The sequence below is a fragment of the Choloepus didactylus genome, chromosome 6, assembly GCF_015220235.1.
Source record: "Choloepus didactylus isolate mChoDid1 chromosome 6, mChoDid1.pri, whole genome shotgun sequence".
Classification (NCBI taxonomy): Eukaryota; Metazoa; Chordata; class Mammalia; order Pilosa; family Megalonychidae; genus Choloepus; species Choloepus didactylus.
The window spans coordinates 27,643,449-27,669,977 of NC_051312.1; the positions used below are offsets into that span (position 1 = coordinate 27,643,449).

The window sequence follows — 26,529 nt, forward strand, 5'->3', positions numbered from 1 at the left end:
TCAGGGAACTGAATGACAACTTGAAGCACATGAATATATGTGTCATGGTGTCTGAGGAGGAGGAGAGAAGGGAAAAGGGGGCAGAAAGAATAATAGATAAAATAATCAATGAAAAAGTCCTAACTCTCATGAAAACCATAAAATTACAGGTCCAAGAAGCACATAGTACCTCAAATAGAATTCTTCCAAATGTACCTACTCCAAAAAACTTACTAATCAGATTTCCAAATGTCAAAGACAAAGAGAATTCTTAAAACAGCTAGAGAAAAGCAATCCACTCCATATAAGGGAACTTTATAAGACTAAATGAAAATATCTCAGCGGAAACCATTGAGGCAAGACGACAGTGGTATGACATATTCAAGACACTGAAAGAGAAAACTACCAACCAAGAATCATAAATCCAGGAAAACTGTCCTTCAAAAATGAGCAAGTGTTCAAAATATGTACCAATAAGGAGACACTGAGAGAGTTAATGAATGGGAGACCTACTCTACAAGAAATACTAAAGAGAGTGCTGCAGACAGATAGGAAAAAAAAAAAAAAAAAAAAAAAAAAAACAGGAGAGAGAAGATTGGAGAGAGTACAGACATGAAGATTAGCAGTAAAGGTAGCTAAAAGGGTAGAAAGGAAAAAAAAAAAAAAAAGATAAGACATATAAAATCCAACAGGAAAAATGGTTTAAGAAAGTAATGCCTTTGCAGTAATCACATTAAATGGTAATGGACTAAACTCCCCAATCAAAAGACATAGATCGTCAGAGTGGATTTAAAAAAACAGGATCCATTTATATGCTGTCTACAAGAAACTCACTTAAGACCCAAGGACAAAAACAGGTTGAAAATGAAAGGTTGGGAAAAGATATTTCATGAAAGCAACAGCCAGAAAAGAGTGGGGGTAGCTATGCTAATTAATATCAGACAAAGTAGATTTCAAATGTAAAACTGTTAAAAGAGACAAAGTAAGACACTATATATTAATAAAAGGGAGAATCCATCAAGAAGACATAGTAATCATAAATATCTATGCACTGAGCCATAGTGTCACAAAATACATGAGACAAACACTGACAAAACAGAAGTGAGAAGTAGACACTTCTACAATAGTAGTTGCAGACTTCATTATACCACTTTCATCAAAGGATAGGGCATCTAGACAGAAGATCAATAAGGAAACAGAGACACTGAATAAAATGATTAATGAACTAGATTTAACAGTTCAATAGAACATTACACAAAACAACAGCAAGATATACATATTTTTCAAGTGCTCATGGATCATTCTCCATAATAGACCACATGTTGGATCACAAAGGAAGTCTTAATAAACTTAAAAAGAGCAAAATTTTACAAAACAATTTCTCAGATCATGATGGAATGAAGTTAGAGCTCAATAACAGGCAGAAGACAGGAAAATTCACAAGTATAAGGAGGTTAAACAGCACACTCCTAAACAACCCTTGGGTCATGGAAGAAATTGTAAGAGAAATTGGTAAGTATCTTGAGGCAAATGAAAATGAGAACACAACATATCAAAACTTATAGAATGCAGCAAAGGCAATGCTGAGAGGGAAATTTATCACCCTTATTGCCTATATTAAAAATGATGAAAGAGCAAAAATTGAGGACTTAACATCTTCCCTGGAAGAACTTAAGAAAGAACAGCAAACTCACCCAGAAGCAAAGAGAAGGAAAAAATCACAAAAATTAGTGCTGAAATAAGTAATATTGAGAACACAAATCAATAGAGAAAATCAACAAAACCAGGAGTTGGCTCTTTGAGAAAATCAATAAAATAGGTGGGCCCTTAGCCAGGCTGACAAAGAAAAAAAAAGGAAAGGATGCAATAAATAAAATCATAAATGGGAGGGGACACATAACTAAAGACTCACAGAAATAAAGGAGATAATGAGAAGGTACTATGGACAACTATACACTAACAAACTAGGCAACTTGGACAAAATGGACAACTTCCTAGAAAAGCATGAACAACAAACAGTGACACAAGAAGAAACAGAAGGAAGATACAGGGGCAAGATGGCAGCATAGAGAGGTGTGGAATTTAGTTAGTCCCCTAGAGCAACTAATAAACAACCAGGAAAACTAGTGAATAATCTGGAACAACTGCTGGGACACAACTGTGACTATCCACACATGGTACACCAAAATGGATTGGGTGGAATGGCTGAGATCTCAGCATAAAAGCTGTAAGTAAAAACTGCAGAACCATGCTGGGAGCACCCTCCCCCATGACAAGCTGAGCTGCAGGACCTTCCTGTGGTAGAAACAAGCATTCCCACATCAAGTGACTATATCCCAGCCCAGCTCCAGCTGGGGTTGTAATTGACAAATGTGGACAGCAGAATACAAGCTACAAACATAGTCAAACCCCATAACAAGCAGCAAAGTGCCCAGAGGTTGTTCCCAGTGGAAAGGAGTTGGGGCTGATGGAAAAAAAAAATGAAGAAAAATGCAGAGGGTTTTAGAGACTGACCTTAGCCATAAAATGCCTGTGCCCTGGGAAAGGGAGCACAGAAGACCAGGGGCTCTCTCTGACCAAAGGGCAAAACTGGGGGGTAGGGGGGCATGGACTGGCTCTGAAAGGGTGTTTTCTTTTTTTTCTCTCTCTCAACCTGAGTGGCTTAGTGGAGAGAGCCTCAGTCATTTTCAGTATGCAGTTCTCTGACCCAGACAGGGGTGGAGTTAACACAGTCAGAGAGGACAAAGGAGTATTTCAAATGCAGAAGATAGCTCCCTAGCAGGTGTATCTTCCTCAAGAGGAAGGAGGCAGGGCTCCCCTCTAGTGCCAGCCCTCCCTACAGAAAACAGACCCCAGGGCCTAGGTGAAAACTGTCAAAACAGAAACAACCTAAGCTAAGAATTAAAGGGACCACAAATCCTTAATACCAGTTGGGAGTGACAGGCTGACAGGTGCCACCTACTGGGCAGGTTAGGAAAAGCAGAGCAGCTAGAGGCCTTACAGGAAACTGTCAAACTTCTAAGATGCACATTCAGAGAAATTTGACAATGAATACAGCCCCATTCTCAGACCTGAACCCATTCTGTCCTGAGAAAATCTGATTGGGGTGAACAAGGAAACCCGATGCTTAGACGACAGAAAACTTCAAATTACGTTAGGAAAAAGGAAGACATGGCCCAGTCAAAGGAACAAACTTACATCTCAATTAAGATACAGTTGAGATATTGTTTCACTTTAATGAAACAATCAATTAAAGATTTTCAAAGAAATATGCTAAATCAACTCAAAAACCAAGTCAATGAGTTCAGGGGAAATATGGCAAAAGAAATGAAGGATATAAAGAAAACACTGGGTGAAAATAAGGTAGAAATTGAAAGTTTGAAAAACACTACTGGCAGAATATATGGAAATGAAAGTCACAACAGAAGAAATAAATAATCATAATGGAGACATACTACAGCAGATTTCAAGAGGCAGAAGAAAGCACTCAGGAACTGGAGAACAAGATAACTGAAATCCTACACACAAAAGAACAGATAGGAAAATGAATGGAAAAATATGAGCAATGTCTCAGAAAATTGACAACATGAAGCCCATGAATGTACATGTCTTAGGTGCCCCAGAAGGAGAAGAGAAGGGAAAAAGGGGCAGAAGCAATAATAGGAAAAATAATCAATGACAATTTCCCATCTCCTATTGAAGACATATAATTACAGATCCAAGAAGTGCAGCATACCCCAAACAAAATAGATCTGAATATACCTATGCCAAGACACTTATTATCAGATTATCAAACATTAAAGACAAAGAGAGAATACTGAAAGCAGCAAGAGAAAAGTGATCCATCACATACAAAGGAAACCTGATAAGACTATGTGCAGATTTCTCAGTAGAAACCATGGAGGCAAGAAGGAAGTGGTGTGATATATTCAAGATGCTGTAAGAGAAAAACCATCAAACAGGAATCCTATATCTGGCAAAACTATCCTTCAAATATGAGTGAGAGTTTAAAACATTCTCTTACAAACAGACAATGAGATTTTGTGAACAAGATACTGCTTTACAGGAAATTCTAAAGAGAACACTATAGCAGACAGGAAATGACAGGAGTGAGAGGTTTGGAACACAATCGTGGGTGATGGTAACACAAAAATATAAGTAAACCGAACAAAGATGACTGTGAGTACAGATGAAAGAGGAAGGTTAGGAGCATATGGGACACCAGAAGGAAAGAGGAAAGATAAAGACTGGGACTGTATAACTCAGTGAAACCTAGAGTGCTCAACAATTGTGATAAAATGTACAAATATGTTTTTACATGAGGGAGGACCAATGAATGTCAACCTTGAAAGGTGTTAAAAAGGGGGTTTTATTGGGGAAAATACAATCAATTCAAACTAGAAGCTAGAATTAACAGAAACATTGTATTATGCTTCCTTTAATGTCACAAAGGCAATATACCAAAGCTAAATGCCTATAAGTGGGGGATATAATGGAGGGGTATGGGACTCTTGGCATTGGTGATGTTGGTCTGACTCTTTTATTGTACGTTAGTTTAATTCTATTTTTCCTTTTGTTGCTTTTTAGCTGTCATTTTTTTCTTTTTCTTTTGTCTTTCTACTTTTTTTGACTCTTCCTCCTTCTTTGTGGAAGAAATGGAGATGACCTTGTACAGATAGTGTTGATGGTGGTGAGTGCATAAATACATGATTATACAGGGAACCATCAATTGTTTACTGAAGACAGAATGTATGGTGGGTGAACAAAACCATCTTTAAAAAAAAAAAAATCATGTTGATGAAGAAACCTTGATGGCACTATGTTGAGTGAAATATATCAGACACAAAGGAACCAATATTGTATGGTCTCCCTGATATGAACTAATTATAATATGTGAATTCATAGACATGAAATATAAGTTACCAGGATATAGAACAAGGCTAAAGAATGGGGAGTGGTTGCTTGCTATGTTCAGAATGTTTAACAAGGTTGAATTTAAGTGTTTCAAAATGGACAGAAGTGACAGCAGCACATTATTGTGAGAATAACTAACAGTGTTGAAAGGTGTGTGAATGTGGTAGAAAGGGGAAGCTTGGAGTCAGAAGGAAAGTTGGAGGTTAAAATATGGGAATGTATAAAACAATGAAACTTGTGTTGGACAATGTCCATGATTAACTGTACAAGTATTAGAAATCTCTTTCATGAACTATAACAAATGTATGACACTGTAACTAGAAGATAATAATAGAGGGGTATATGGGGGAAATATACCTATTGCAAAGTATGTACTACAGTTAGTAGTATTTGAACATTCTTTCATCAACAGTAACACATGTTCTGTACCAATACTATGAGTCAGAAATGGAGCAGGGATGGTTAGGGGTATGAGAGGATTTGAATTTTCTTTTTTGTTTTTATTTCTTCTCTGGAGTAATGACAATGGTCTAAAAATTGAAAACAATATTAATTGTGGTGATGAATGCACACCAGTATGATAGTACTGTGGACAACTGATTGTGCAATTTAGATGATTGTATGGTATGTGAACAATCTCAATAAAATTGAATTTAAGAAAAAGGAAGTATAGAAGACCTCAATAAATGAATCACAATTAAAAAAAATTTGAATCAGTCATTAAAAAACTCCCAGAAAAGAGAAGTCCAGGACCAGATGATTTCACATATGAATTCTACCAAGCATTCAAGAAAGAATTAGTACCAATCCTGCTCAAACTCTTCAAAAATTTTGAAGACAAGGTTAAGCTACCCAACTCATTCTCTGAAGTCAACTTCACCTTAATACCAAAGCCAGACAAATCTACTATAAGAAAAGAAATTAACAGACCAAGTTCCTTAATGAATATGAATGCAAAATCCTAAACAAAATAATTCCAAATTGAATCCAGCAGCACATTAAAAAAATTATATACCATGACCAAGTAAGTTTTATTCTAGGTATGCAAGTCTGGTTCAGCACAAGAAAATCAATTAATATAATACACCCTATCAGTAAATTAAAGAGGAAAATCCACATGATCATCTTAATTGATGCAAAAAGGCATTTGACAAAATTCAGCATCCTTTCTTGATGAAAACACTCAAAAGGATAGGAACAGAAGGAGACTTCCTCAACATGATAAAGGGAATATATGAAAAACCACAGCCAACACCATACTCAATGTGGAAAGAATGAATACTTTCCCTTTAAGATCAGGAACAAGACAAGGATGCCCATGGTCACCATTGTTATTGCACATTGTGCTGGAAATTCTAGCTAGAACAATTTGAAAAGATAACAAAATAAAAGTCATCCAAATTTTACAGGAAGATGGAAAACCTTTACCGTCTGCAGATGACCTGATCCTACATGTAGAAAATTCTGAAAAATTTACAATAAAGCTACAAGAGCTAATAAACAAGTACAGCAAAGTGGGAGAACACAAGTTCAACACACAAAAATCAGTAGTGTTCCTATACACTAATAAGGAGCAATCTGAGGTGGAAATGTAGAAAAAAATACATTTACAATAGCAACAAAAATAATCAAATGTTTAGGAATAAGTTTAATGATGGGCAGAAAAGATCTAAACACAGAAAACAACAAAAGAAATTGGAAAAAAAATCCAGGAAGACCTAAATAAATGGAAGGACATACTGTGTACATGGATTGGAAGACAAAATATGGTTAAGATGTCAATTCTCCCCAAACTGATTTACAGAGTAAGTGCAATACCAATTAAAATCCCAGCACCCTACTTTGCAGAAATAGAAAAAACAATAACCAAATTTATTTGGAAGGGCAGGGTGTTCTGAATAATTAAAAATATCTTGAGAAACAGAAATGAAGTGGAAGGTCTCACACTTCCTGACTTTAAAGCTTATTATGGCTACAGTGGTCAAAACAGCATGGTACTGGCATAAACATAGTTATACTGACTGAAAGAATTGAATTGTGTGTTCAGAAATAAATCCTCTTATCTATTGACAATGGATCCTCAATAAGGTGCTCAAGTTGACTCAACAGGGACAGAGCAGCCTCTTCAACAAATGGTGCTTGAAGAAGATATTCACATCCAGAAGAACAAAACAGGACCCCTGTCTCACACTTTGTACAAAAATTAAGTCAAATGGGTCAAAGACCTAAACATTAGAGATAAGACCATAAAACTTTTAGAGGATAATGCAGGGATATATCTTAAAGATCTTGTGATATGAGGTGGTTTCCTATAAATTATACCCATAGCATGAGCAATAAAAGAAGAAATAGATTAGATCTCCTCAAAATTGAAAACTTCTGTGCATCAGAGGACTTTGTCAAGAAAGTAAAACAGCAGCCTACACAATGAGAGACAATATTTGGAAAGCACATATCAGATAAAGGTTTTATATCCAGAATATACAAAGAGATCCTGCAACACAAGAACAAAAAGTTAACCAGCCCAATTTAAAAATGGGCAAAAGACATGGACAGACATTTTTCCAAAGAGGAGATACAAATGTCTCAAAAACATAATAGAAGGTGTTTAACTTCATAAGCTACTAGGGAAACATAAACTAAAATCACAATGATATATCATCTCACATCTACTAGATTGGCCATTATCAAAAAAACAGAATCTACTAGTGTTGGTGGGAATGCAGAATAGTGCAACCACTCTGGAAAGCAGTTAGGTGGTTCCTCAGGAAGCTAAGTATAGAATTGCCATATGATCCAGCAATCTCATTATTAGGTATATACTTGGAGGAACTGAAGGCTAGAATATGAATGGACATTTGTAAACCACTGTTTAGGGTGGCATTATTCACAATTGCAAAGTGATGGAAACAGCACAAATGCCCATAAACAGACAAGCAGATATACAAGCTGTGGTGTGAGCATACAATGGAATATTATGGAGCTGTAAGACTAAATAAAGTCATGAAACATATAACAATGTGGATGAATGTTGAGGATATTATGTTGAAGGAAATTACCCAGAAACAGAAGGACAAATACTGTATGGTCACACTAATATGAACCAGCTATAATGAACAAACTTTGACAGTTCAAATTAAGAAAATGGGTTATCAGCAAGTAGAAAGAGGTTAAAGGTTGGGCCTTTGAAGGGGTACAGAATGTTCAACAGGATTGAGTGTAAAGATCCAGAAATGGATAGCACAGTATATGTGATGGGAGCACAATATTGGAAGTATAATGAAAAAAGCTGAGTGAGTATGGTTGAAAGAGTAAAGCTAGGGGCATGCATGTCATAAGAAAAGATAAAGGATAAAACTGGGACTGTATAACTTAGCAAAAACTAGAATGGACAATGATGGTGATTAAATGGAGAAATATAAGAAAGTTTTTATATGATGAAGAACAAGTGAATGTAAACATTGCAAGGTGTTGAAAATGGATGGTATATGGGAAAAAAATACAATCAATGAAAACTAGGGTCTATAGTTAACAATTATATTGTGATATTCTTCCATTAATTCTAGGAAAGGCAATACACCAAAGCTATTGTCAACAGAGGGGGATATAAAGGAGGGGTGAGATTCTTGTTTCTCTGTTTTATTTTATTTTACTTTTTACTTTATTCTCTTTTATTCTTTATTCTTTTATCTTTTTTTGCTGAAGAAATGGAATTGTTCTCATTTAGATTGTGGTTGTGAAAGAAAAATTATGTGATTATATTGGGAACTACTGATTGGCCACTCAGGATGGATTGCATGGTGTGTGAACAAAGCTGTTGAAAAGTAAATGAAAATACACTAGTGCTGTGAAAGATAAGAGAGATATACCTATTCACTGATGGTAGGGAAGTAGAATGGTGAAAATGGTGAAGTTCCCATGGAGGGCAGTGTGGTGGTTCCCCAGAGGGCTAAGTACGGGGTTGCCATATGACACTGCAACCCAGTTATTTGGTATATACTTGGAAGAAATGAAAGCAGGGACATGAATACACATTTATACACTGGTGCTTATGGTTGCACTATTCACAATTTGCAATAAACGCAAGTGGCCTAAGGGTTCATTGGTGGGTGAATGAAAGTACAAACTGGGGTATACATACAATGGAATATCAAATGGCTGCAAGAAGGAAAGAAGTCTGAGGCATCCAATTAGGTGAATGAAACTTGAGAACGTTATGTTGAGTGAAATAAGCCAGAAAGGAAGGGACAAATATTGCAAGACATCACTAATATAAAATTACTATAATGAGCAAATGTTGAGAATTGAATTTGAAAGCACAGGTACCAGGGGATAGAATGTGGACAGAGATTAGGCAATTGATGTTGCAGGAGTGTGGAGCTTCAGTGAGGCTTGTAAAGATACAGAGTAGGCAAAAATAGCCTTGGGTTAAAATGGAATAAATTGTTCATGGGGCTAACTTCCCATTTCAATGAGCACCGGGATGCCAAAGTGCAAAGTTCATCAGTGGGAAAGATTCGGGCCTTGACCTCATCCATCAATAGTTTTGGAGCTAGGTAGCTGGAATCTCAGGGGTTCTTCTCTGCAGAACTATGGTACTGGGGTTGGACGGGCCTAGGTCACCCATTCCTGATTCTATAAGTGGTCCCAGGGGCTGGGGCACCACAGGAGTTGCTGCTGCCTCTGCAGAGTTGGGTACCATGACCAACAAGCTGTCCCACCTTGCCTTCATGCTGGCAGCTGCCCTGGACTGGAATGACGTGGGTTTCCATGGCTTTAGCATCCACATGCCACAACTGGACATGCTGGTGGGTGCTCCTGGACAATTACTACACACAGTCGCTGTGCGCACCATCACTGAGCCAGCTGCTCACCGACAGGTACCAGATCCATATGGGTTGAGTTTGCAGCACCAAATAATCTGGCCTTTTCAGCATAGCTGTGTTTCTCTGGATGAAAAACTCATGCCCCAGCTTCTGAAAGAAGCAGGCTACATCACACACATGATCTGAAATTGGCACTTGGGACTGTACCGGAAAAAATGCCTTCTAACCCATTGAGGATTTGGTACCTACTTTGGATATCTCCTGGGTAGTGAAGATTAATATTCCTGTGAGCCGTTGTGCATTAATCAAGGCCCTGAATCTCATATGATGTGCTCTTGATTTTCAAGATGGTGAAGAAGTTGCAACAGGATATAAAAATATGTATTTAACAAACATTTACTGAAAGGTCTGCAGCCCTAATAGCCAGTCATTCACCAGAGAAACGTGTATTTCTCTACATTGCTCTCAGGTCTGTGCATGAGCCTCTTAAGGTTCCTGAGGAATACTTGAAGCCATACAACTTTATCCAAGATAAGAACAGGCACAGTATGCAGTAATGATGTCCCTTATGGATGAAGCAGCGGGAAATGTTACTGCAGCTTTAAAAAGCCTTGGGCTCTGGAACAACATGGTGCTCATCTTCTCCACAGAATGCAGCTTGAGGGAGGTTGAAGAGGGAAAGGGAGACTTTTCTGACTACTCCAAAGAAAAACCAAACTTGCTTGATATGGTGTTATATAGCCTTCTTCCTTGGTGTCAGAAGGAAATATGAGAAAGAAAGTTGTTACCATGATAACAAATAGGATTATGGGATCCTCGATCAACATATTATCAAATGTTTAAAATGTATAACATATTTTCTTTGGAATTTTAATTATTGGCATTTATATAGGTCAAAGATATTCTCAAGGCTAATGTATCTATTTTCAGGATTCTTTTTTAAGATTGTAAAAACTTTTCTGTGAGAAGTTCACTATTACTGAATTATTTCTCCATAAAGTAGAAATAATCTGTTCCCAAAAGGAGGTCTTTTAAAATTTATAAATATATTTTAAATACACCCTGTTGTCAACCAAAAACAAAAAAGAAAATCTACAAGATATAGTATTGGAACACAATACAATTCTTTCCAGAGTTCATGATGAATTGCAGAAGAGCATTGTAAGCCAGTGTTCACATTGCCATTATGAAATATGTAAATATGTCTCACAATGTTGCCAATCTCATATTCCAAAGCTCATAAATTCCTATAGGAAGTAGTGTCTGAAGTCACACCAGAGTTCCACCAAATACCAGAAAGGTGTGGGAACAATAACTGTACTTTTGTAAAAATAACAATATTTTATTATTATTTAATTATTATTAATTAAAATTAATAATAATTGCTCCCATTAATGAGCACTTTCTGTGTGTTATATTCTGTTCTAAATACAAGAATTGACTCACTTCTTCCTTGTAAGTGTTTTGGTTTGCTAAATCTGCCAGAATTCAATATACCAGAAATGGGTTGGATTTTACAATGAGGGTTTATTAGGTTACAAATTTACAGTTCTAAAGTCACGAAAATGTCCAAATTAAGACATAAACAGGAGAATACCTTCTCTGAAGAAAGGCTGCTGGCATCTGAATTCCAGTAAGGGATTAAAATCCGTATTGAATTGGTTGGGTCACATCTTAATTAAAACAACCTAATCAAAAGATACCACTAATAATAGGTTTACGCCACAGGAGTAGACTAAAAGAACATGGTCTTTTCTGGCATATATGACACCTTCAAGCCAGCTCAATAAGAATAAGTGAAATAAATGTTTTTTTGTTTGTTTTATGTTTTTCATATCCCCTTTATAAACAAGATGACAGAGGCACAGGCAGATGTGAATTGCACAGAATCATTCAAGAAATCATTGGTAGGAAGAGTCCACCTGCTGCTTTCTGGTTTGTAACACCCATATGACTGCATGAAGAGCAGAGGGACAGAAGGGAGCTGGGGTAACATATTCCTACTGGGAATTTTCAATACAAGGGGCCCTTAAATTGGAATGCTTCAAAGATCTCTCCCAGGTCTGGTCCTTTGATGACATATGCTGTCTACCTAAAACAGTAGTGTTCACATCACAGTCTGTGTGCCCTGGATGTACCAAACAGTTCAAGAATTTCATGGACATAGGTATAGGTAGAACTATGTCCAAATTCTTAACAAAAATATATGTATTTTCCTGAAATCAATTTTAGAATGTCCTAAGTTGGGGAGTGTTTTGGTTTCTCCTTTTCTATCTAGCACATTTTATAAATCCTCTTCTCTAAATTTATGAAATAAAGATATTCTTCATATCCATTCACATGGATAAGATGTGAATTGCCTCATGAGAAAAGTATACAACAGAAATAAAATTCTGACAGTCAAAGCAGAAATGTTTTCATTCTGAAATTCTCTTTAATTAAAGCATCCCAAATCATTTGATGACTTCCTGTTTCTTCCTGGCTTTTTTTAAAAATTTCTTTCTATTGGGGATTGAATCATGTCCCCCCAAAAAGGCATGTTCATGTCCCAACATATGGTCCTGTGTGGGTGAACCCACTTGTGAACAGGAACTTTGAAGATCTTATTAGTTAAGGCATGACCCAAGTGAATGAGTGTTGTCCTTATCCAATATGACTGAAGTCCTTAAAAGCAAAAGAAATTGGACACAGAGGAGAAAGCCAACATGAAAGCTAAAGACCAGAGATTGCTGGCAGCCAGCCCAGAATCCTGCAGTCTTCAGGAAGAGGACATTTCCTTACTGACATCTGGGTTTTGGACTTCGCCTATCCTCAACAGCCAATTTTGAGGTATATATCACAGCGTCTAACAATTTTAGAATTAGATACACATGTTTTATTCCCTTTTGGTTGCAGTTAACAGATCATGTGCTTTCCAAATTGCCCCGTGAGCATGCAAAACAGCAAAAGCTTACCTCCAGTTTGTGTACACGGTGACTCTCTGTACTGCACTCAGCTGTAGGGCTTTTGGGAGGGCAACTAATTCCACCCTTTCTGCTGAAGTTCCAGATGGAAGAGGATTTGCCTCCAGCATCTCTGTGAGAGTGTCTATTGAGTATCCTGCCTTCCATTTACACTGGTCCATGTAACTACTCCCATCAGTGAATGTTTCCAGGTTTTGCCACTGATCATATGCTCCCTCCAAAAGGCTGTACTTGTTCTTCTAAGGCGATGCCATGCCTTTCATGGATGACTAGGTCAAACTCTTTCATGGGTTCAGGAAGCACCAAGGCTGAATCTGACATCAATGCGTCCTCCAAATTTTAAATGCAACCATGCATTCCAGTGTCTCATCTAAAGAATCTTTCTCAATTTCCAAAATTGGGTATCCACAGTTGACAGCAGCCAGTCATACCCAAAAACCTTCTTAGTTCCATTTTGTTCTTTGGTGTGGTTACTCACCATAGGGTCTCCTTTCTTCTAGGCAGCAAAGCACTTTGTCCTTTAGACCGTTAGATACCTACTTTGAATCCTGGGTATTAGGTTTGTGTAATCTAAACCTTTTTCTCAGATACCTCATATCCTTTCTTGGCTAGCCTGCTCAGCGTTGTTATAGTATTAGTGTCTGAGGCTTCTCAAGTTTTGCTAGCTATATGGATATCATCTACATATTGGAGAAAAAGTCCCTCATGAGTGAGCTTTACTCCTTGGATATCTCTGGACAAGGCTTGTCCAAAAAGTCAAGGCATTTTCGAAACCTTGAGGCAATACAGTCCAACAATATTGCTGTTTCATTCCTGTGTTGGGTTCCTCCCACATGAAGTTAAAAAGTTTTCAAGAGTCCTTATCTAATGGGATGCAATAGAAGACATCCTTTAAGTCTAAAACTGTAAACCAAGTATATGTATCAGAAATATTGATGAGGAAATTATACAGGTTAGACAATACTGGATGTATATCTTCCACTTTTTGATTTATAACTCTAAATCTTGGACAAATCTGTAATCTTGAATCCCTGGTTTTAGCACTGGGCAAAATTCCAAAAGCCAACACATTAACATTGGGAATGTGTTAGTCTGGCTCCTAGGATGAGGTGGTAAATGTGGGAGTACTTTAAGGTAAACACAGACCCTGTGAGATAGTGGCCACCTACCAGCACATTCTTTCTCCTTTTGTGCTAAGCATATGTAAACCTTAACTGGAGACAGGCTGGCTAAAGTGTGTAAGTTTTATGATACCCAGGTCACCTCTGCTGGTATATCTGTTCCACAGGGATGGCACTTTGATAAAAGAAATCTGTAAAGACTATCTCCCTGCACATGCTGCACATTGAGACCTGCAGGCCATGCAGGATTGAAGCCCACTATTGGAATTGACCCTATGTTGCCTCTTCTCTGTATGAGTAAGCATTGTCCCATACAGTACCTGGATTAGTTGTGCTTTTGCAGGTGGCCTTGACTCCTGCAAATCACAGAGTATGTTGGGACAGCTTCTCTGGGTGCCAGGCACAGTTATGCTCTTTGCTACCATCCATGCAATGAGTCCCCTCCCCTGGAGGTGGTAATAGGTTTTTCTCTCTCTGCCTGACAGTTTGAAGCAGCAAGTAGAGTGCAGAAAAAATGCAAATAACCTAACTTAAAAATGACCAAAGGGATGAATAGATATTTCTGCAACTAAGATATGCAACTGACCAATAAGCACATAAAATGATTCCCAACATTATTAACCACCTGGGAAATGCAAATCAAGCCACAATGCCACCTGTTACCTCCTAAGAGGAATAGAATTAAAAACAGAGGTATTAACAAGTGTTTGTGGGACTGTGGATAAATCAAGACCCTCATAGACTGCTGGTGAAAATGTAAATTAGCTTGGCCACTTTAGAAAACAGACTGGCAGTTCTTACAAAAATTAAACATAGAGTGACCGTATACTGCATTAATTCTACTCCTGGGTATATGCCCATGAGAAATGAAAACATATGTTCACACAAATGTGTCTACAAATATTCATAGTGGCATTAGTTACATTAGTCATAAAATGGAAACAACTCAAACTCCCATCAACTGACTAGTGAATAAACAAAATGTGATATACTCATACAATGGAATATTATTTGGAAAAATATGGAGTTGGATACTTGCTATCACATGGTTGAAACCTGGAAATATCAGCTAAGTGAAAGAAGCCAGTCATAAAGGACCAAATTTTCTGATTCCATTTATATTAAATGTCCAGAATGGGCAAATCCATAGAGAAAAAAGAATAGATTATTTGTTGCCTAGGTTTGGTGGAGGAAATTGAGGAGAAATGAGGAGAGGCTGCTAATGAGGATAAGGTTTCTTTATGGGTCAATGAAAATGTTCTAGAATTTGTTGTGGTGGTGGTTGTACAACTCTTTGAATATACTAAAAGCCATTGAATTTTATACTATAAATGGGTTAATTGCATGGTCTTTGAATTATTCCTCAATAAATATGTTATAAAAAATAGAACTAACAAAAGGAAAAATGTCAATTTATCTGGCTATTTCTAAACCTGATATCAAGAGATTAATCCTGCAAGAGACAGGAACCATTTTTATTCAAGCAGGTATTATATTTCTTTATGGCAAGAAAAAAAAGAAAATTTACCAAATTTGCAAGAAATAAAACCCTCAAAAAATCCTTGTATCACTATAATTTTAAATCAATTATTTGAAAAATAAGCTCACAAGTTATATGGAATCAATGATGGACGTGATTACCAAGGAATTCTATGATAAGGTGAGTTTTAAAAATACCAGAATTTTCTATGATAGAATTAAAAATTCTATCATAGAATTTTTAGAATGAATTCATAGAATGAATTTTTGTTTTACCTGCTCTATGGTTCACAGTTTATATTGGTCTGAATGATAAACCAATAGTTTTAATTTTGAATTATATAAATAGAATATACATCTGTACTTACATTTTGCTATATGTATTATTTCACAAATGTTGGTGGGGTTGGAGAATATATCATAAAAATATTTTAATCCTTTTCATCAGGTAAGACTGTGTAAATACCATGTAAACTTCTGCTCATATATGACACAACAGTAATGGAAGAAACACCACAGGATATTGGGAAGAGCATGTCCCTCAGAGCTCCAGAGTTTGCCATTCACATACACAGGAGATTAAAGTTTCTCCTGTTTTATTTTTTTATTGTGGTAACATGTATGCAACATAAAATTAACCATTTTAACTACTTTCAAATGTGCAATTCAATTGTGTTAATTGCATTTACAATATGTGTTACCCTCAACACTACCCATTACCAAATTTCTTCCATCACCCTGAGATCTGTTTACCTCCTAGCATTCCTGTTCATCTTTCCCCTTGTTTACTCACTCTCCAGGAAATACAGGGATGCATGTATTACAAATCTGTCATTTCCCTTATCTTCCTTTTCCTCAGCATTTCCTTTCCCCAATTAAGAAATCATTTGTAGGTAAATTTGCCACTTGAGATTATGAAAACTATTGTGGATGATTAGATATTTTCTTGAGTTATACTAAATTATTTTAAAGATAAATTTTATCTTGCAATCTCAAGCTTCCCATTAGTATTTCTGCTCTCTCTTTTTTCCCTGTCTTGTTTTCAGGAATTCCATCAATGACAAATTATATAGACGGACTAGAGATATTTATTGTCTTGTAGTTATGTATATCTCTGAGCAGTATGGTTTTCCATTTTTTTTTTTCTCTCTAAGCACTGTGATGTCAGATTTTGGATTTTGCATGAATCATGGCAATATTCAACATATTGGTTCAAGGGAGAGCATTTCTTTTCTTTAAGGGAAAGAGTCTCGTAGTGGGGCTAGTGTGACAGATGACTTTCATTGTTTAAGTGCTCAGAGTTCCCTTAAATTAATCTCTAAATGGTTGTAATTCACATAACAACATTTTAGATCCAGGAAGCAGAAATTGATGGGAAGAAATACTCTACTTACAGACCTCTCTTTGTTTAAATACATTTTTATTGTGACATTTAACATATATACAGAATAGCAATAACTTTCAAACTATGATTTAACAGGTAGTTAGGGAGCAAATTTCAGAGAATGTTATGGGTTACCATTCCACAATTTTAGTTATTTCCTTAATGTGATACATAAAATTAATACAGACTGGGACTGCACATACATAAATATTAAAGACCCATAGAACACTACTACCACTGTCAGGTGGGACCCACAGGTGGAGATCTGTGTCTGACCTCAGCACAGTGGATATTGAGAATGGCTACAAGAATGAGCAGGTAATATGCAAGAACAATTAAAAGGGTTGAAATCAAATCAAAAGCTGCTAAGATAAGAATTATCAATTCATTTTCTTGTGTATTTGAGCACAGCAGAGAAAATAAGGGCAGACATCACAGAAGAAATGACTGACAACATTGTAGCCACAGAAGCACAAATTAAAAATCTTGATGGTAACCAGAAGGTAAATAAATGCACTGTAGATATAGGGGATTTCCACCAGGACCCAACATAACCTTTGTGACATGCTGGCTGAGTAGAGCAGAGGGTTACACATGGCCACATAGTGGTTGTAGGCCATTGCTGAGAGAATGAAAAGTTCACTAATGATGAACATGATGAAAAATGCTAGCTGTGTGGCACCAAGATAATAGGAGATTGTATTTTCATCCACTACAAAATTTACTAATATTTTGGGTCTCATGGTCACTGAATAACCAAAATCATTGAAAGCCAGGAATACAAATAGGACATGGGTGTATGTAGCCTGGAGCCCATCTTGGTGAGGATGATCATGACCAAGATGCCCACTACTGAGATCATGTAGATGATGAGGAATAGCCCAAAGAGTGGAGCCTGCAGCTCAGGGTTGACTGCATTCTCGAGTCAGAATGAATTTACTCAACACTGTTCCATTTTGTTTTTCCAACAAGTTTTATCAGGAAAAAAATATGGAATGCTGCACCAATTTGCAAGTTATCTCTGGAGAGGGGCCATGTAACCTCTGTATAATTCCAATTTGATTACATGTGCTGCTAAAGAACCACCATCTCAATACATTTTGTTCTCTTTTTCATTTATCATTTGAAGGTTGCTGATAAAAGAAAACAAGATATTTCTTAGAAAATAAGATAATGGATTATGCTTAGTCTCAATTTGTTTTGTCAAATCCAAACATTATTACATTTCACCTTCTTTTGTTATAAGTCATAAGTATTTCCTGATGATTTTTGGGAAAACTTGCATGCAAAAAAATATAAGAAAATTTTCAAGATTTTTATTCTCAGCAGCCTCCATTAATTAATATTAACATTTTAAGTCACCATTTAACAATTGTAATATTTATCCTCACATGTCAATATAAATATACTGTTTTCTTTATCTCACTGAATTTTTATTCAAATTTCATTGGCTACACAGAGGATTTTATTTCATGACAGAGGAATAAACAAAACGTCCAACATCTATATGATACAAATAGAATCATTTGAACACCAAAACAAATGAAAATAAGCAAAAAATGCACATTGGATTTTAGGTAGCAATATGGAACAACTACATCCAGAAGACAAGACAACCATATAAATTGTTACAAAACCATGAGATTATCTCCTTTTGCTTACTTCAAGGAAGATAATCAAATCAATGCAGTCAAACAATGGATCCTAGTCAAAATATACTGTATTATTAATATGAACCAGTTTTGAGAAAAATTAGCCTCATGAAAAAGGAAGAATGCTACTTCACAATGGAGCAGACAGTTACACTTGGAAATCTCTATCACTGATGCAAGAAATTTATGTTAATTGGTGTATCATCTGGTATAGACAAAACTGGTTTATTTAGACAAAATCAGATGCTACTGGAACCTGTAGATGACTGATTACAAAGTCTGTTGAATCTGAAATTAAGCACACTAATGAGAAGAGAGTGGATTCCCAGGTTTGGAATAGGGGCATTTGAGAAAATCCAGATGACTGAGTACTTCAAATCAACACACCTCCTAGCAAACACAGTCAAGTCCAACTCTAAGACACCCCAAGGGAGAATACAAAGGCTACAAAAGGAACAAAGTGTTTACACAAACATGTACATTCACATACACATGCAAGAACACTGCAACATTTATTCTAAAGTGGGTAAATAAGTGAGTAAAATGGAGTTCTTGTAACTGCCCTGTGTACATAATATTGTTCCCCCTTCCACTCAGCATACTCAACTCTCTTTGCTATTTTTTGTTTTGTTTTTAGATTTTACAGTATTCTATTTTATCACAAAATTTATTATATTTACAAACCATCTGTCCCCTGCAAGGAAGACAATTATTTTACTGCTTTGCTCATTAATTTATTTACAGCATTTGGAAGAGGGCTGGTACATAAAAAGCCACCTGTAAATATGTGTTGAACTTATTTGTGCTTGCTATTCCATCTGTAGGCACACAAAATAAGGCTTAAAGTCCATAACTTAATTAATAGGTGCCATATTCTACAGGGAATATTAAGTAAAGATATCATATGCTTTTTCCCAGCTCCTATGTAGGGCATATTTTACATCTTTGTTTCTCAAGTTATAGATCAAGGGATTCAACATGGGGATAACCAGAGTGTAAAATATGGAAGCCAGTTTATCAGTGTCAAAGGAATGACTGGACTGGGGCTGGATGTACATAAAAATTGAAGTCCCAGAGAACACTACTACCACAGTCAGGTGGGAGCCACATGTGGAGAAGGCCTTGTGCCTGCCCTCAGCAGGGTGCATCCTGAGAATGGCTATAAGAATAAGCAGGTGAGACACAAGAACTATTAAAAGGGATGAAATTGAATTAAAAACTGAGAATATCTGAATTATGAATTCAATTTCTTGTGTGTTTGAGCAAAGCAGGGATAACAAGGGGAGACTCTCACAGTAGAAATGACTGATTACATTTTGGCTACAGAAGGATAAATTAAAAATCTTTATAGTAACAAGAAGGGAAATAAATGTGCTGTATAGATAGCACAAAGTACCCAACATACCCTTTGAGACATGATGGTTGTGTAAAGCAGAAGTTTACAGATGGCTACATAGCAGTCATAGGCCATTGCTGAGAGAATGAAAAGTTCACTAATGATGAACATGATGAAAAATGTTAGCTGTGTGGCACAAAAATGATAGGAGATTGTGTTTTCATCTGCTACAAAATTTACCAACATTTTGGGTCCCACAGTTGAATAACCAAGATCAGTGAAAGCCAGGTATCTTAGGAAAAAGTTCATGGGTGTTTGTAGCCTGGAGTCCATCTTGGTGAGGATGATCATGCCCTAGTTGCCCACCACTGAGATCATGTAGATGACTAAGAAAAGCCCAAAGAATGGAGCCTGCAGCTCAGGGTGGTCTGTGATTCCCATCAGAGTGAATTCATTCAGAACTGTTTGATTGTGTTTGTCCAACAGGATCTATCAGAAAGCCTATTCTGGACAGAGACATCAACATTATAGCCTTCATTTATTATCACCCAGGAGATATTTTTGTATACAAAGCTAGTATGAATAAATTAAATTCAAAATTTCCAGTTTTAGGATATTTGAAGATAAACTCAGTTCTCACAAATAAACCATACAGATATAGAGATAGAGATAGAAATAGGTAGAGAGGATTGGGGGAGTTGGAAATAGAGAAAAAATTGTTGTTGGGTATGTATGATTATAATAAACTTTTGTTTTTCATTTATGTAATGACAATTACATGATGATATTTAGGGAATTACAATTACAAAATATGCATGACACTATTGTCAATGAAATAATGAAAAAATAATACACAAAATTCCAAAAAAAAAAAAATCATGGAAACATTTAGAACCCCTTGATATGTACATAGTCTTACATACAGGCTGAAACAATACACACAATAGGTATATGACAGGTGCATGTATAAGATAAGGAAACTCCCACGGATCAGAGTGAGGATCATTTGGAAATATACAGGAGATGTAAGATAGATGGATAGACAAACAGATAGATAGATAGATAAAATTTCTATATACCACCATTTCTGCCATATAAAAATGAGTGCTTTGGGCATATGATGGAAGTTTTCTGTATCTCTTTAACTACATCTGCAAAATCAACACTTTCTTGCAGGGCTGTTGGGAAAGACAAGTGAGGATTAAATGTTTCCCTGTGTCTGTTGTTACCTGGAAGTAGCTCTCAAATATCAGCATTTTTATTGTGTTTTGTTTTCATTTTTTTTAAAATGGTGACATTAAGTCACTTAAAAAGGCATTTATTTTATTTCTGTTTATGAAATTTTCTGGTGTGACTTGACTTAATTTTCAGGGTTATGATGCCAATAGGGTTGAGAAGGGTGTTATCCATGTAACTGACTACAGCAGCTCTCCTCCATCCCTGATTCATGACCAAAAGTCAGACCATCTCAGTGTCATTCTTTATATTATTTTTTTTACTTTACTGATAATATTTTAATATAACTTTATTTAAATATAAATTGAAAATAGTTTAATAGTTAAAATAGTTCCTCCTCCTTTAATCATTTTCATTATAATGGATATATGGAAATTTGTTTGTATAAATCAAATACACTTTATCATGGAAGAACCTTGGATAAAAATGAAGAGATTTGAGGAAATTGGGAGAAAGTGAGGACATTGGCATTGGTTTTATATAATGACATTTCATAAAAATTACCTTTGATAAAAGAAATTCTCTATTGGTAAAAAATAGGTTAAAATTTGCTATATTACCCCAGAGCAAAAGGGAAAAATAAAGTACACTGAGGATGAGGTATTCATGGATTACTTGTTATTTTAAATCTTTTTCCACATTAAGATCACATAGAATTTTTCCATAAAGAATTCCTCTGCGTTATAATGCAGATGAACATAAATATCATCAAATAAAATGTAACTATAACCCTAATAAATCCCAAATTGAAAACTGAAATGACAAGATGAGGACAACAGATGAAGGTAAAAGAATTATTGGTTTAAGAAATTTTGACCATTAATACTTCCTTTAAAAAAATTAAAAATGAGAATGTTCCTGGTTATAAAGAAAATAACAGTGCCAGCAGATTTTAAGTAATCTCCAGGCAATCAAATACAAAAATACAATTTACACGAGTAAAGTATAAAAATGATTCATGGATAGCACACTAATCTCACATAAAACATTGCTTTAAGTTTCTGACTTTCTTATATCCTATCCTGTCCCCATGCACACACTTTTCTTATGTCAAAAATATCAAATTGAGCATCAGTAGATACTGCACTTAGAAAAATTACTGCCAGTAACTACCATAAGAAGCATCAAAAATCTTGTTTGGTTGCAATGATGAAACATTTAAGAAAAAAAATATTATATTGGTAAGTATTGATTTTCCTTTAAGGTAAGGGAAGATAACAAGCTTTATCTCACCAGCATTGGAATTTTATGGAAAGCACCAAATTAATTTTTTATGGTTTGCTATCTTTGTTGAGTATTTAATTCTTATTTTCATACATCTTCTTACATTTATTTCAATATACATTATTAAATTAATTTTGAGAGGGATGTTGAAGTGCTTAAAGCCATTAAATGACAAAAAAAATTTGGAGGGATCAAAATGAAGGATAGAATGCCTAAAACATTAGGATTCTGTGATAATTATTATTAATTATGCTTTATTTGCTCTCAGTTTTTACTTCCATTATTATAACTTTTTACATAAAGCATAAATATTATTTAAACAATATAATGATGATGTTTTAAAGATGCTTATGAGAATGTAGCCTCCACAACCAATGTGAAAGTGTTGAAAAATTAATATGAAGAGAAAAGGAAAGAGCTGCTATTTCTCTCTGGCATGACTGAGTAGTAGAATGAACACAGAAATGAATCAAAATCCTGATATTTTACCATGAATTTGCCATCAAATAAAAATGGGACCTTGCAAATGTCACTGAAACATTGTAGATAATGGTAAAGTATGACATCAGATGAAATACTGTATGTTTTTACCTGCAATGAATCCTCTGTATTTACTCCCCCATGTGCTTCTTAATATGGTACAGTGAGAACAATTTATGGATTTTTTCATCCTTTTAGATTCTCCCTTAGGAGAAGTTAAGCAATTTGTTGATTATCCTTGAAGCATTTGAATGTTTCACAAAATGCCCTGGGGTGTCTACTAACTGTTCAGGGCAATTTGTTCTCACCAGGGAGCAAATATTTATTTATTTATATATTTATGTATTTATTAATTTATTTATCCCATGAGTTCCTATTTTTTCTTTTGGTTAACTTTCCCTCTTAACTCAAAATATCATATTTATAATGCTGGCTAGTCAATATTCCCTAATTTCTACAATAGTCTCCTCAAATAGATGACACAATGGAGAAGTGTTTAAATGCTTCCTTATTGAATTATTTAGAATATAAATACAGTAGAAAAGTATTTTTAAAAATTTTTAATTACTGTTCTTACTTTTTCTTTAACAGAAATTCATTATTCCTACTTTGCGTTTCATAGCATGTGGCCGCCACCATCTGTCTGTTTAGGACTTCTCTTTTATTATATTTTTCTTTCTTACATTTCAATATTTCATGTTTTCAGTTCTATCCAATCCCTATTCCAATTGTAAAATGTAAGATTTTATATGTATATATTTTACTATGCATATGTTTTTGTGCTGTAGATCTTATTGCTTTATTTAAATTGCTTTAATTACTTGAAAAGTATACATTATGTTCCATAACATACATCTAACGAAGTTCAAATCTACCATTAACAAAGTTAAGGCTAGATTTTCTCCAACTCTCCCACTCTCAGCTATAGCCAACAATACACCAATGCATAGCTATAATGAACAGTCTGGTGCTTATCCCCTTAAAATATTGTGAACCAAATTCCCTGTGATATATTCATCCCATTTTTTCTTGTGTGTGTGCATGTTCACAAATATACCATCCTTTTCAGTTTTCTGGAAAAGTTTTTAGAGAATCTGTTGTTTTTCCTCAATGTTTAGCAGTTTCCAATAAAGTCACTGGAAATGATTTTGTTTTGGGGGAGGGAATATTCTATAAATAGATGTTTTTATTTTGATTTTTTTCTTTACCCTTGAATTTTTATTAGTGTGCTTCTTAGTCCCTACATACATGGAAATATACAGTGCTTATCTTTTAAGGGTCTCAACATAAAACATAGACTGAATTTATTTTGCATAAGCACACACTTTGTGTTCCAGTTTGCTAATGCTGCCATTATGCAAAACACCAGAAATGAATTGGCTTTTATAAAGGGGGTTTATTTGGTTACAAAATTACAGTCCTAAGGCCATAAAGTATCCAAGTTAAGGCATCAACAATAGAGTACCTTCACTGGAGAAAGACAATTGGCACCTGGAAAACCTCTGTTAGCTGGGAAGGCACATGGCTGGTGCCTGCTAACTCCCAGGTTGCATTTCAAAATGGCATTCTCCAAAATGTCAGGGTCAGCTTTCACTGGCCATCTTTGAAATGTCAGTCTAAGCTGCAGCTGTGAGCCCCTTCTGTCTGAGCTTTAAAGCGCTCCAGTGACTAAATCATGACCCATGCCAAATTGGTAGGGCAACACCTCCAGGGAAACAATCCATTTTCCCATAGTTACCCAGAGTTTGGTGGGTCACATCTCCATGGATACTACCCAATACAAATATTCCAAATCAATCAACACTAATATGTCAGCCCCTACAAGATTGCATTAAGGCACATGGCATTTTGGGGGACATAATGCAACCAAACAAACTGGCATACTTAGTGTGCCTAAAGTTTTATTTTACCTTTACTTATTCTAGATTTTTATTTATCTTTCTGACTCATTAACCTATATTAGATTATACTGATTTTCTTTTATTATTAAAAGCTTTATCAAAAATTTTTTAAAAAGACATTTCAAACAAAAGAAAACAAAGGAATAAGAAAAACAAATATCCTAAAATAACTACATTGCCTCCAATATTCTTCTACCATACCCCAAGAAAATTAAAGAACCAAAGTCATTCCTGAGCATTCCCATATCATTAATATTTCCCTCAATATCTTATCTGTTCTTATTAGATTTTCATTCCCCATTCATTAGTTGCTGTCTATTTCTAGGTTCTGTATATTCTACAATAAAAGACACTTGTTTTAGGATTTTCACAAAGTTCACATTTGTGGTGTTATACAATATATCTCCTTTTATATCTGACTTATTTCACTCAACATTATGTCCTTAAGGTTCATCCATGTTCTCATACGCTTCACAACCTCATTCTTTCTCACTGCTGCATAGTATCCCATCGTATGTATGCACCAGTTTACCTATCCACTCATCTGATACAGGACATTTAGGTTGTTTCCATCTCTTGGCAATTGTGAACAATGCCACTATCAACATTGTTGTGTCACTGCTTTCAGGTTATCTGGGTAAATACTGAGAAGTGAAATTTCTGGATCATAGGATTACTCAATACCTAGTTTTTTGATGAACACCAAACTGTCTTCCAGAGTGGGTGAATCACTATACAGTCCTACCAGCAATGAAGAAATTTTCCACAACCTCTCCAACATTTGTAGTTTCATGTTTGCTTAATGGCAGCCATTCTTATTGGTGCGAGATAATAACTCATTGTAGTCTTGATTTGCATCTCCCTAATAACTAGTTAAGATGAACATTTTTTCATGTGCTTTTTACCCATTTGTATTTCCTGTTTGGGGAAATGTCTTTTCATATCTTTTGCCTATTTTATAATTGACTATTTATACTAATGTTGTTGTGTTGTAAGATTTCTTTATATATGCAAGATATTAGTCTCATCAGAGAGATAGTTTCCAAATATTTTCTCCCATTGAGTTAGCTGTCTATTTATATTGTTGAAAAATTCCTTTGAGATACAGAAGGTTTTAATTCTGAGGAGTTCCCATTTATCTATTTTTTTTTTTTCTTTTGTTGCTTCTGCATTAGGTGTAAGGTCTAAGAAGCAACCTCCTAATACTAGGTCTTGAAGATGTTTCCCTACATCCTCAGTACAATATATTGATTTTCAATATATTCTATAAAATCACTTATGTACCAGTTTCTGACTTTTTAATTTTCTTTATATTCTACAAAGTTATTAAAATTTTGTGATATACCTTATATGTCTACCTAATAATGACATAGAAAGACTGACTTTCCATTTATATGATTAAAACTTTTACTTCTCAGTATGTTGTTCTCTTCTTTGTTCATATGTTAAAAACAATAAGAAGACAAAATAAGATACTATTTTTAAGTAGTGGTAATTGGGCAATATTTATAACCATTTTTTCACAAATTTAGATATTAGAATATTTTTTATTCTTTCCTTAAAAAAGTTATAAATATTCACTGAAGAAAATTTGGGGTGGCCATATAAGCGAAAAAGGAAAAAAAGTTAAAAGAAACCTAAGAAATTTCCATAATTTCAGCTACCACCAGTAACTAATGTTAATATTTCCCTGAAGCTCTCTCCAAATTACATTTTTCCTTGGGAAAAAAATTATATTTCTTGTATTCATATTACCCTAGCATATATTTATATTTATATTTATATATATATATATATATGTATTTATTTATTTATTTATATATGATTTATGTAATTTTATCTTAATTTTCTAAAAATTAGCTTTATGAAATATTTAGTAATATTTATGGCATCACAACAATGTATTATACACTTTCATTTATTCAAATGAGTTACATTAATTCAACATTTATTGACTATGCAGATAATTTTATTCCATGATGGTGGACCAAGAAAACAGTCCAGATTCCAAATCATGTAAATGAATTCTTATGA

General features: G+C 35.1%; 3 pseudogenes; 1 reads left to right on the forward strand and 2 right to left on the reverse strand.

Moving 5' to 3' along the window:
• Positions 1-9,485: 9,485 nt before the first annotated feature.
• On the forward strand, positions 9,486-10,491 carry LOC119536812 (annotated as a pseudogene).
• Positions 10,492-17,650: 7,159 nt separating this feature from the next.
• Positions 17,651-17,749, reverse strand: LOC119538902 (annotated as a pseudogene).
• Positions 17,750-19,205: 1,456 nt separating this feature from the next.
• On the reverse strand, positions 19,206-20,910 carry LOC119536813 (annotated as a pseudogene).
• Between the last annotated feature and the right edge of the window lie 5,619 nt (positions 20,911-26,529).